Here is a 12,376-nt window from a genome sequence, read left to right on the forward strand (position 1 = left end):
TGGAAAACTCAGAATCCATGAAAAAAATCATTAGTTAATAAATGAATTAATGCATGTATAAAATTAATAGCTTTCTTATACACAGAAATAATCTATTACAAAATATAATGGTAAACAATAGCAAAAGAAACAACAAAGATGCTTGATAAAAATAGAAGAAACACTTGAAATAGCTGGGGTAAGAAGCTACTAATAAGAAATGTAAAAAGGAAACTGCAAAGGACTTTGAAAGAAAAAATTACTAATTAGGAAGATATACCTTGAAATTTGAAGCTGATGTTTTAAATATGTCCATTGTCTCCTGATAAATCTATAGATTAAATTAATTTATAATAAAACTTCAACTGGATTAATTTGGTGACTTGGTTCTAAATGTTTATTTTGAATGAATGAGAGTGTAATATAAACAAACATTTTTTTAAATGCTGAGATGAGTGCTATCAAATAATAATATATATTATAAAGTCATAAAAATGCTAGTGTAGGAATAAATAGACAGATTAGTGAAATATAATAAAAATTGTGGCCATATTTAAGCATACCAGAATGTATTGCATGATGAATATGGGTTAAATTGGTGGGAAAACAAGAGATTGGTAATATTAGTCAAGAGCTGCTATTTGGAAAAAAATTAAAATTAAATCTCTACTCATAATACATGTCAAAATAAGTTCCAGATAAGTTAAATATTTGCATATTAAAGTAAAGCTACAAAATTACTAGAAGAAAATTACAAGTAACTATCTGTAATCTTGAGTTTGACAATTTTCTAACATAATAACAAAGATAGAAGGCATATAAAATATGATTTTGGGGCTCATTTTATGTATGACTAACTAAAAATATTTAAAATCAAGTAGCACAGAATTTCATGTACGGATTTAAAGAAACCAACCATTCATAAAAACTTGTGGACAAAGGCTAAATATAATTGACATATGAACTCAATTCACAAATCAAGAAGAAAAACATGTCTATACACTAATAAAAAATTGGACAACCCATATGACCTAGTACTTTATAAAATAGCAAATACAGTTCACAAAGAGGCATACGATAAAATTTTTTTAGCTTTAATAGTAAGGGGGTAATATTAGAGATAAGGATTAAGCCAGTTGAAAAGAGCAAGTAGGATAGGTTAGACAAGAGAAAACAAAACCCTGAGAAGAGCAAGGAAGATGTATAAATTGAACTACTCTTTATGGTAAACATTTTACTCTCTTGGATGAAATAGACTTTCCTGACACAATGAATTCAGTTTTGGCCATGTAATTTTCTTTAACCAAAGCAATGTCTCTTTCAGGCAAAAGTTTTGAGAACCACTTTGCATTTTGCAAGATTTTCTTTTTATTGGCTATCGTGATAGAGAATGTATCCAATAGAGACTGCTCCCCTGGATCCACAGTGAAAAGTTCATACATATAGCAGACTCCCAGCGTAACTGTGGTGGTACTGTAATCTGGGTGGAAAATGTGCCTTTGTTGAGATAAGCCACTGAAATAGTGGGGTTATACAGCATAACCTAGTATATCCTGACTGGTACATGTGGTTTACTTTGTTTTCTGACTTCCTGTTGGAAAATTGACCCATCGTGTAGAGATTCCAAATAGAAGAAATAATCTACCTAAAAAATGTATCCAAAAGAGAGATTTGGTGGGAGAAAAATGTTAGCAGATGGGCTTGTCATGAGTGGAAAGATTTAGGTAGGAAGTGATGAGAAATAAATGTAGTAAAGACTAAAAAGGTAATAAAGGGTAGAGTATCAAATGTCTGAATAAGAGGTTTGCATTTAATTAAGTACTTCACTGACATGGCACTTCAGCTTAGAGACTCCTGCTTTTTTCCTCTTTCTCTTAGTATTGTATTTTTTAACTATTATTCTTTTTATCTGAAGTATTTCTATGTGGAAAAGAATAGTTAGCATAGAGAAGTGGCATGTCAAATTACCAATGGATAAATATGTTCCACAGTATCTTTGTTGCAAAGACCTGTATATGAGTCAGAAAATTCATAAAAACCTTAAACTAGAGTTTTACCAGCAGAATTCTAAGAACACTTCTTAACATATGAACTGTCCATTTTCCAGGTGTCTAAAGAATAGAAAGATGTCCACAGAGAATGCAGGTAACAGAGAAGTTTAGTGTCAGCATAAAGCTTTTTGTGTGATAAATAAGACCAGATTGCAGACGCCCAAGTCCTCGCCTACTGTGAGACCTAACATAGTACACTGGCTCAGCAGCTGTGAAACTCAGGCTTGGTATTTTGTGCAAAGATTTCAGACTCATGGTGGAAGACTGAGACATAAACTGTATTTGCCTCTTTGGATGGTAAGTGACGTGCTGCTTTGCAGTGTGGGAATGCTGAGGACATGGGCAGGTCACAATTACCAATCAATAGTGGCATAGCAGCTTTGAGATATCCTGAATGTGAGTACCAACTGCTTCCATGGCTTTCTGTCTCACTATTTAACCTTACTTTTTTCTCTTAACTGTCTTTTATAAACCTCTGCAGTATCTTCTTTTTCCTCTGACTTCTTTAATGTCTGTGGACCCCATGTTTCTGTCTTTTGTCCTCAATCCTTTCTCTGCATAGTTTTTCTTTTTTTCTTTTTTTTCCCTAGAGTTCAGTATCAGTTACATTTGATAACACCTACATCTGTGTCTCTGGATCAAACTTTTCTACTGAAATCCAGGATTATATTTTTATTACCCTGACTTTTGAAGTTCAAGTTGTCCTAAATGAATCCATAATTGTACCTCTAATGCACAACTCATGGTACCATCATTCACCAAAATGCTAAAACTCAATGGCCAACTCAATACCCATAAACTTCCTTTTCTTTTACTCCCTGTATCTTATTACTCTTTAAGTTTTATCCATCACATTTCTGAATATTTCATGTGTCTGTTTCCTCCTATCCATCTGAATTGGTCATTATGACCTCTCACATAGACTATGTTTGTTATAACACCTCAAAAGATCTCCTTGGTTCTGGCCTTCTCCTTCTCCAACTTATCCACTATGATGTCTCACCCCTACACCAAGAATTATAATTCTACAACACAAATAAGATCCCATTATTCCACTTCTTAAAACCTTCCAATTTTTCTCCAGTGCATAACCATAGTATCCATTTCTGTGTGCTTGCACGGTCCTTTGTGACCTGGCATCCCCAGCTGAGTTCCACTCATATTACTCGGTGCCCCAAGATGTGAGGACCTTATGCTGCCTTGCACCTCTTGTCTGTGTACATGCTTCTCACTCTGTAATAGCCCTCTACTGCTTATCCACTGGCCAATCTCCTACTCTCCATTCAGGAATCTCCTAAATGCCCTCTGTGCAAAGCCAGGTAGAAAGTGCTTTTATGTCAGGCTGTCACTGTATCTTCCTTCCTCAAACATCATTTACCCATTATCATTCACAGTTCTTTGTTTGTTACTGGTTAATTTTTATAATAGACTGTATGCTCCTTCAGGAAAAGAACCATATTTATATATCCAGGACTCAGCTCAGTGCCTGGCACATAGTTAAGTGATCAATAAAAAGTGTTAGGTATACGAATGCATAAATAAATGCATAAATTTTTGCCTGTAAAACAATTTGGTATATTCCATCTTCTTGTGTACTGGGAACAATAGTTTGAGAATACCTTAGTGACTTACTAACTTTATTTGCCCTTGAGATGAACAAAGTTATGGCACTCAATCTGGTGAAGTAGCATTGGTACTGGGTGAGGCTAGCAAGGCTAGATTTCTTGTGCTTATTTTTAAATTTATGGATAATTAAAAATTATTTTTCTATTTTGGTTAGTGTCTTGCATATCCAGATAGAGGCAAAGGTGCTTAATATTAAAAAGTGTTTCCTTGGTTAGATTTCAAAAAAGAATCATTAAGGCTTTTGAGAAAAATACTTAGTTGTCATTTGTCAATTTAAAAAAAAAACGCATAAACTATATTTTTAACTAATCTGTATAAAATTTGTACTTTTGATACAGTAGTCTATATCTAGGTTGGTCTGAAAATTGTTGCTGATTTTAAGCAATTCAGACTTTATAGGTCTTACATGTATTGACCATACATGATGTATTTTCTCAGTTTCTGAGACCAGCTCTATAATAAACTTGTAGGTGAAGCAAGCTGTTGGTTGTAGGTGGGAAGAGTTATTTTTATTTAATAAAATTATGTTATACAAACAGCAAACTATTGTTTAAGACAAGGCATTTAAGAATTTTGTTAGATAAGACTCAAATGAAAATGAAATAAGGTTATTTTGATTCAAAAGCTGCAGACTTCGCCTGGTTGTGAAATGAAGGGTTCTTGAGGTTGTAGTCATGGCAACCAGCACTGAGGAAGCTAAGCTTTGAGTGCCCTTGGCCTCTTTCACTGTCAGGTTATAGATCTCTTATCAGAAGAAATGATGTTGGCAAGTTGGTAGTAAGAAAGCATCAATTGAACCATTTACCACCATAAAATATCTTGTATAATTAACTCATGGTTATGATTCTTAGGTAACCTCCTACCAATAGTAAACCCAAAGCTTTTGGTTTTCTTCTTTCTGTTGCTTTTAATTTTTTTTTTTTTTTAACTAAAGGTATTTTCAGTTCATTGCCACATGGGCCTCAGTTTGTGTTGTGCCTGTTCTTACCGTAAAGAGTATCCTATCATTTACTTCTTTCTATCCCTGCCTTGGTTACTCCCTTAACAGCCTCATACAATAAATTCTCAACATGTTAAGAGAGAATTGATGGCACAATGATTTTCTCAGTGTAGGAAAGACACTGAGGGGACACATAATTTCTTTCAGGAGGTTTACCTTTAAATAAAGATTAGATCCACTGCTTTTGAAAAGCATCTTAAAGCTAGCAGTGGTTTCTGAAACAGAATTTTGATTTAGACTTTTCCAAAGCTTTCCTCTTATTTCTCTTCTGCAATTCACCCCCTTTTCACTATCACTCCAACCATAAGTATACAATGAAATCTACGTATTGGTCGTTAACATTGCTCAATGATGATTAAGGTAGGAAAGAATGCTGGACACATTAGAAAAGTATAATAATAATAACAATAAAATAATATTTTCTGAGCTATTAAAGTGAGATTTTGTGCTAAACACTTTATATATTACTAGTTCTTTTAAGTCTCAGTAATGTATCATCTTCATATTATAAATAAGGAAATTCTGTCATAGGAAGATTTAACAACTTTATATAAGGTTAATAACTAGCATGTGTTAGAACTAGAACTTAAACCCATGCTTTTCTGGCTCAGATTTTTCTGGCTCCAATATCTTAACCTCTCTGTTGCCTCCCAACACCAGATCTTCAGGGAGTTAGGCTGTCAGAGTGACCTTAACATGACACCTCTCTTCTGAGTAATTCCTTTTGGCTTCCTATTTCTTATCAGGCCAAGTTCATTAATTTAGTCAGTAAATATTTATTGAATGCCTACTATATGGCAGGTGATATTTTAGACACTAGGAATATTTATGAATAAGACACATTAGCACCCTGACCATATGGATCCTACAATTTAATGGAGGACAAAACTCAAGCAAGAAAGCAAGTAAATAAACAAGATTATTATAGGTAGTGATTCATGGTCTGATGGAAAAAAATAAAACAGTATCTCGAAGTGTGTATATATAATGGTTAGAGGTGGGGTAAAACGAAGTCATTAGGAAATAACTATTTATGAAGGAAACATTTGCTCTAAGACTTGATTGATGGAAGGGGGACATCCAGTCATAGATTAGGCTAGAAGGTTATTTGGGCAGAAGTTCTGAGGGAGGAACATACTTAGCATATTTCAGAAATTGAAAGAAGACCGGTATGAATCAAGCAAATTAAGAAATGAAAGAAGAATGGTACTGAATAAGATTGGGGATGTGATAGGGGGTCAGATTACATGGGATATTGCAGACCCTGAGAAAAAGATTACATTTTATTCTCCATGCAAAGGGTAAATTTTAGAAGGTATTACATAAGATAGTAACATAACCTGATTTATGCCTGTAAAGCAGTGCTGTTTGGTGGGAAAATGGATTTTAAGGGAATGGAGAAGAATAGAAATAAGGAGATCTGTAAAGAAATTCATAGTGTATTCTGAATTAGAAATGATAATGGTTTGGATGAAGCTGGTGACTGTGGCACTGGAGATAAATGGACAGATTCCAGATATATTGTAAGGGCACTGTCACTAGGTCTTGATGGTAGATGGATATAGAGATATGAAAGGTCGGGTGGAATTAAGGACAGTTTTGAATTAAGGGCAACTCTTCAGCTTTGGTGTTGAGTGACCAGGTAGATGAATGTGACATTTACAGAGATACAGACAACTGGGTGAGAAGCAGATAAAGGGGACCAAAGTTTTGCCACCCTGAAGCTGCCTTTTGGGATATTGATTTTAAGCTGGTTATTAAAAAGTAAAAGACTCAGAAAGAACTTTTGACCCTCTTCCTTACCTGTCCAAGAGATTCAGACAGAAAAACGTGCTTCAGAAAGGAAATCTTAGGATGTCTGCCTTAGCCTAATTTGAATTAAATATGGTAAACGGGAGGGCTTCAGGCAGAGGCCTATTAGATAGATACCCTGTGTCCATTGTTTCTGAGCTGCCCAGCAAGAATTTGCCTGCCATGTGTCTTCTCCTCTTCCTCAACTATCTATAAGTTTCCCATTCTCACTTCTGAAATCTAAGACTCCATTCCCTGCCTTTTCTTCTTTGTCCAAACTGTGTTATATACCCAATGTTGCCTCACTGTCTTTGGAATTTTCATGCTTATGTGAATTTCCCATGCAAGTGTATTAAAAATTTGATTGTCTCCTGTTAATCTGTCTCTGTTAATTTGACTATGAGTCCAGCTATAAGAATTTAGAACATAGGAGGAAAAGTATTATTTTGTTAGCCCCACACAAGTTATATTTAAGGTTAAATCCAAATTCTTTAACCTGGTACCCACCTATGTGTACTCATATCTAGTTAGGTGCTAGCTACATAGTAATATTTAATAAATATTTATTGAATTGACAGGTGGAAAAGTCAGAGTGCTTATTTAGTTTCTGTCAAACTCAGATGAAGTCATACACTGAGAAATGCTTATCGATTCAAGAATCCTATTGCCTGGATTTTGGAAAAGGTAAATTTTGTCCCATTAGTCACTAAATAGGCCTATACTCTAAATTGTAAAAGTGCCTCCTCATAATTCACCTGATTCTGTAAAACCCCTATTAATCCACTGTAAGAAATAGTATTTACTTTCTAAGTGAATATAATATTTGTATATCGGCCAGAGCTGGAAGGCTCCATTGTCATTTCATGAAAAGTAGCTTTCTTTTTCCTCTGGGGTAAATTGCAGATTTTTGCAAATAATAGAAAATGTGACCCATGTTCCATATGATAAGGGAAATATCTCAAATCATCCAGATTGTTCAACAAGACAGACTTATTTTTTTCACTCTTATTTTAATTGCGGTAATATCAGCCTCAGAGCTCATTAAGTTTTTTTTTAAGGCATCGTATCTTGGGTGTAAAATATTTTTATTGAGAAAATGAATTTTTTCCTGCCTTGAGAATAGCTCCCTAATTAGAAAGCACATACCATTAGTGCGAGTATATCACATTAAACATACACTCTGATGAATTGATAATTCATCTCAATCTCAAATTATAACCATTTTATTACCTTTCTGCAATAAACCTCTAGTGAAAGGAGAAAAAAGCACCAAGATATTTTGAAAAATTGGACTATTGTTGGCTCACTGAAGTCTCCTTGACAGTCATGGTTACCTAGATAGTTTATAACAGTTTGATAATTTTCTCTTATTCCCTTAGCAGCCAGTCAGCATTTGAACCTGCTGCCTCCAACCTGCCATCCTACCAAGACTGTTACATAACTTTTTACATATTATTTTTCAATAATCTCAATAAATTATCTTATTTGAAGGAACTGCAAGAAACGTTACACATGTCATCATTAAAATATCCTCCACTTATTCTAGACATTATGGTGATTATATGAAGAGCATGGTCTGTATCTTCCCGCAGACAATAAATGGCGCCAACAGGGAATGATCGTCTGCTGTTGTCACAGAATCAGCAGTTTAAGGCAGTATATAATACATTAGCTTTCAAATTTTCTTCATTAGAAACTCTCCAAGTTTAATTTACTCAATTGTGTGGAGGTTAAAGATCTGCTGGTACAGCACTCATCATTAACAGTGATTATTCATCGTCACTCTTGAGTAGGCAAATTCTACTTTTTGAGATTTTCTCTGCTAACGAGAATTAATAGGAGCTAGGAAATTATAGTGGAAGATCCAGGCCATAACTCTAAAGCTTTAGACTTAAAAACTGAGAGCAACCTAAGAGTGCCACTCAAGGGGGCAGAGTTGGGTCCTTATCAGTGTAGAAGGGAAATATCAGTGGCAAGAGGGATGCAGGAATGACCAAGATGGCTGGCCTTCCTTTTTTCCTCAGCTTGACCAAACTTTAGACAGGTTCTTCCTGACATTAGGCCCTTGACCTGCCTTTTCCTAGAATACTATTAACTTCAGAATACTTGAAGTTGTAAATTATGCCCCATTAATATGTAAATCTTCTACAACCCAGGAATGTCTTTGTCTAGGATCTGGGAGCTATCTCTTTGAGCTGTACACATCAAGAAAGCTAAGTAGCTCCCCATCTCCCATTCTCTGTGGGAAAGTAGAAGCCCAACTTTATTTTTTATTTTTATTTTTTTAATTTATCGGGGTGACAATTGTTAGTAAAATTACATAGATGTCAGGTGTACAATTCTGTAGTACATCATCTATAAATCCCATTGTGTGTTCATCACCCAGAGTCAGTTCTCCTTCCATCACCATATATTTGATCCCCTTTACCCTCATCTACCACCCCCATCCCCCCCTTACCCTCTGGTAACCACTAAACTATTGTCTGTGTCTATGAGTTTTTGTTTCTCATGTTTGTCTTGTTCTTTTTTTTGTTTTTGGTTTATATACCACATATCAGTGAAATCATATGGTTCTCTGCTTTTTCTGTCTGACTTACTTCGCTTAGCATTATACTCTCAAGATCCATCCATGTTGTCACAAATGTTCCTATATCATCTTTTCTTACCGCCGAATAGTATTCCATTGTGTATATATACCACAACTTCTTTATCCATTCATCTATCGAAGGACATTTTGGTTGTTTCCATGTCTTGGCCACCGCAAATAAAGCTGCAATGAATATTGGAGCACATGTGTCTTTATGTATAAATGTTTTCAGATTTTTTTTGTTTATTTGTTTGCTAAGTGTTGTTTATTCTGCAATCAAGGTTCAGAAATGTGGGGACACAACTGTAGGGTGAGGAATCTGTAGGCACCACTTGACGGGGCTCCACAGAGTAACCACCCACTTCTGTTTAAAGTGAACTCAGTGAAAGTGGTGACAAGTGGCCTATTTGTGACCCACTGCGGGTACTTGTGCTCTAGTCTCTAAAGACCAGCAGGGCCTTCACCTGCTCGGCCATCTCCTTGCCGCTCAGTGCCATGACAATGGCGAGAGCAAATTCGAAGATGATCCCTGGCCCCGGCATGAGGATCAGGCCGTCCCGTTCCACGCGATTCTCCGAGTAGCTGTAATGACTTCCATTCACCATTTTCTTTCGCAGGTGGGTGTAGTAACTTTGCTTCCAAAACCTATTTCATGAGCCAACAGAGCCATAGGACCTGCACCAATAGCTACTATGAGGCCCTTCCTCTTCTCTTGTTCCTTCAGTATCTCTTTGACAGCAGCAGACTCAGATAAATTCTGTGCACCCAAATTACCTCCTGGCAAAACCACCACGTCATAAGGTCCCTCTTTTTGTGCATCTTCCAGACTGGCATCAGGACAAATGACAACATCTCGGATACATTGTACGGGGTCTTTTCCAGCCAACCCGTGACGGTGACCTTAATTCCAGCTCATCTCATGACATCTACAGGGACGACGGTCTCCATCTCCTCTGCTCCTTTAGCCAGGATGACCAGAGCTCTTGGGAAGCCATTTTTATGTTGTAGTTTTTAAAGATTACGCACTGCGCAGATGCACTCCACCGGACTTCTCCTGTTTTCAGATTTTTTGGGTAGATACCCAGGAGAGGGATTGCTGGGTCATATGGTAATTCTATTCATAATTTTTTGAGTAACCTCCACACTGCCTTCCGTAACTGCTGCACCAGTCTGCATTCCCACCAACAGTGTATGAGGGTTCCTTTTTCTCCACAGCCTCTCCAACACTTGTTACTATTTGTCTTGTTGATGATAGCCATTCTGACTAGGGTGAGGTGATATCTCATTGTGGTTTTTATTTGCATTTCTCTGATGATTAGTGATGTTGAGCATTTTTTCATTTGTCTATTTGCCATTTATATGTCCCCTTTGGAGAAATGTTTCTGCAGGCCATCTGCCCATTTTTCAATTGCATTGTCTGTTTTTTTGTTGTTGACTTTCATGAGTTCCTTGTATATTTTGGATATTAGCCCCTTATCGGTGGCACTGTTTGCAAAAATCTTCTCCCATTCAGTTGGTTGCCTCTTTATTTTGTCGATGGTTTCTTTTGCTGTGCAGAAGCTTTTAAGTTTCATATAGTCCCATTCGTTTATTTCAGCTTTTACTTTCCTTGCCTTTAGAGTCAAATTCATAAAATGCTCTTTGAACCCAAGGTCCATAAATTTAGTACCTATGTTTTCTTCTATGCAGTTTATTGTGTCAGGTCTTATGCTTAAGATTTTGATCCATTTTGAATTAATTTTGGTACATGGTGACAGATAGCAGTCCAGTTTCATTCTTTTGCACCTGAAGCCCAACTTTATTGGTCTTAACGATCCACAGTTAGCTAACACAGCTGGCCTAATTACATTGACCAGCTCCACCTCTACTTTTTGACGATTTTACTCTGAAGATCTGGAGAATGGGTCTTGCATATTTGCCTTCTTAAAAGCTCCGGTCTTAATTAGGATATGACTCTGGAATACTCTTCCTACTATTCTAAGCAGTCGAAAATAAGTGAGACTGGGACCAGTATTTTAAAGTGGATCCTATTGATGACTTCCATGAGAATTACTTGGATAGCTAATGAAATGCAAATTTCTGGACCATTGCAGTAACTCTTAAAATTAAACTACTCATGAGGCATCAGAAGCTCTCTCTTAAATAAGCTCCTTGGTTCTTTCTTTAACACAATAAAATCTGAGTGTAACTGTTGTACAGTAAGAAAGTATTCTACAGTAAGCCTGATAATAAAAAAAGAATATGAGGAAGTCATGTAAAAGATAGAATTTGAAACAATGGAAGGGAGGTTATGTAATGATAAAAGCAAAGGTGGAGGTTTTCACTGTACTGAGACAGACTATCTTAAATCACTTGATTTATCTTTCTGTGTTTGTTTGATTTTCCTATAAAGGACCTCATCAACTGCGAATGTGTTGTCCTCTTAACATTTTCTATTGAAGAAAATTCTAGAATTTTTCTCACTTGTTCATCAGAATGGACAATGATTGTTTGGCAATGCTTCTTGGTAAATCACTCTGAAGTTCTTACTGCAACTGAAATTTATTTCTTCTTGTTCTAACCATTGCAGTTGTGGGACACTGGTGATAGTTACAGGAGAAAAAGAAAAACTCTTCCCTTGTATACTTATTTTTCCAAATGAACAATTACATTTATTACTTTTTTTCGTTTTTAATTTTTCAATGTTCTATGATTTGTGGAATAAAGAAATGGTGTCCTTGGAAATCGCCACTAGTCAAATGACGTTCAGCACAGTGAGTGCTGTTGTTAATTTTTGTAGACCCCCTACAGGGAAAAGGTTTCCTTTCTCTTGATCCCCCTGTTTTGTAATTAATAACTTCCATCTCTTTAAAATCTATTCTGAAGGAAAGCCGTGTCAACAACCGTTTACTTAGAGAGCATGAAGTTATTATGTTACTTTGTTTCTTTCTGATATTTCCACTTTAGGAAATTTTCCATTGTGAAATCAAACATTTTCCACCATTAATGAGGAGAGAAAGGCATTCCAGTAGCAAACATGTGTCTCTGGCACCTCTGAAATTTACCTGTTTCCTCCTGTCATAACACCTTCTCTAAAACAAACCTTTCCCTGAGAAAAACTATGCATCCCAGGCCGTGTCCTGGGTAAAAAGAAAGTGGCTCCTTCTTAATCGATATAGAAAACGATGAAGGAAAGAGATGAAAATCAAGTAATGGAAATCTAAATATTACAATAGCTTTCCAGCTTGGAACACATTTCGGTCTATGTTTCCCTAGTTTTGTACTCATTTCCTAGCCACTATCACAAGATGAAGTATTTAGACTTAAATGTGGATTTTCCCTGCCACAGCTTCCTACCTCTGT

At 36.0% G+C, this 12,376-nt stretch overlaps 1 pseudogene; it reads right to left on the reverse strand.

Annotated features, from left to right (window-relative positions):
* Positions 1-9,468: 9,468 nt before the first annotated feature.
* On the reverse strand, positions 9,469-12,095 carry LOC109438892 (Parkinson disease protein 7 homolog; annotated as a pseudogene).
* Between the last annotated feature and the right edge of the window lie 281 nt (positions 12,096-12,376).

Source organism: Rhinolophus sinicus, linkage group LG05, assembly GCF_036562045.2.
Source record: "Rhinolophus sinicus isolate RSC01 linkage group LG05, ASM3656204v1, whole genome shotgun sequence".
In the NCBI taxonomy this organism is placed as follows: Eukaryota; Metazoa; Chordata; class Mammalia; order Chiroptera; family Rhinolophidae; genus Rhinolophus; species Rhinolophus sinicus.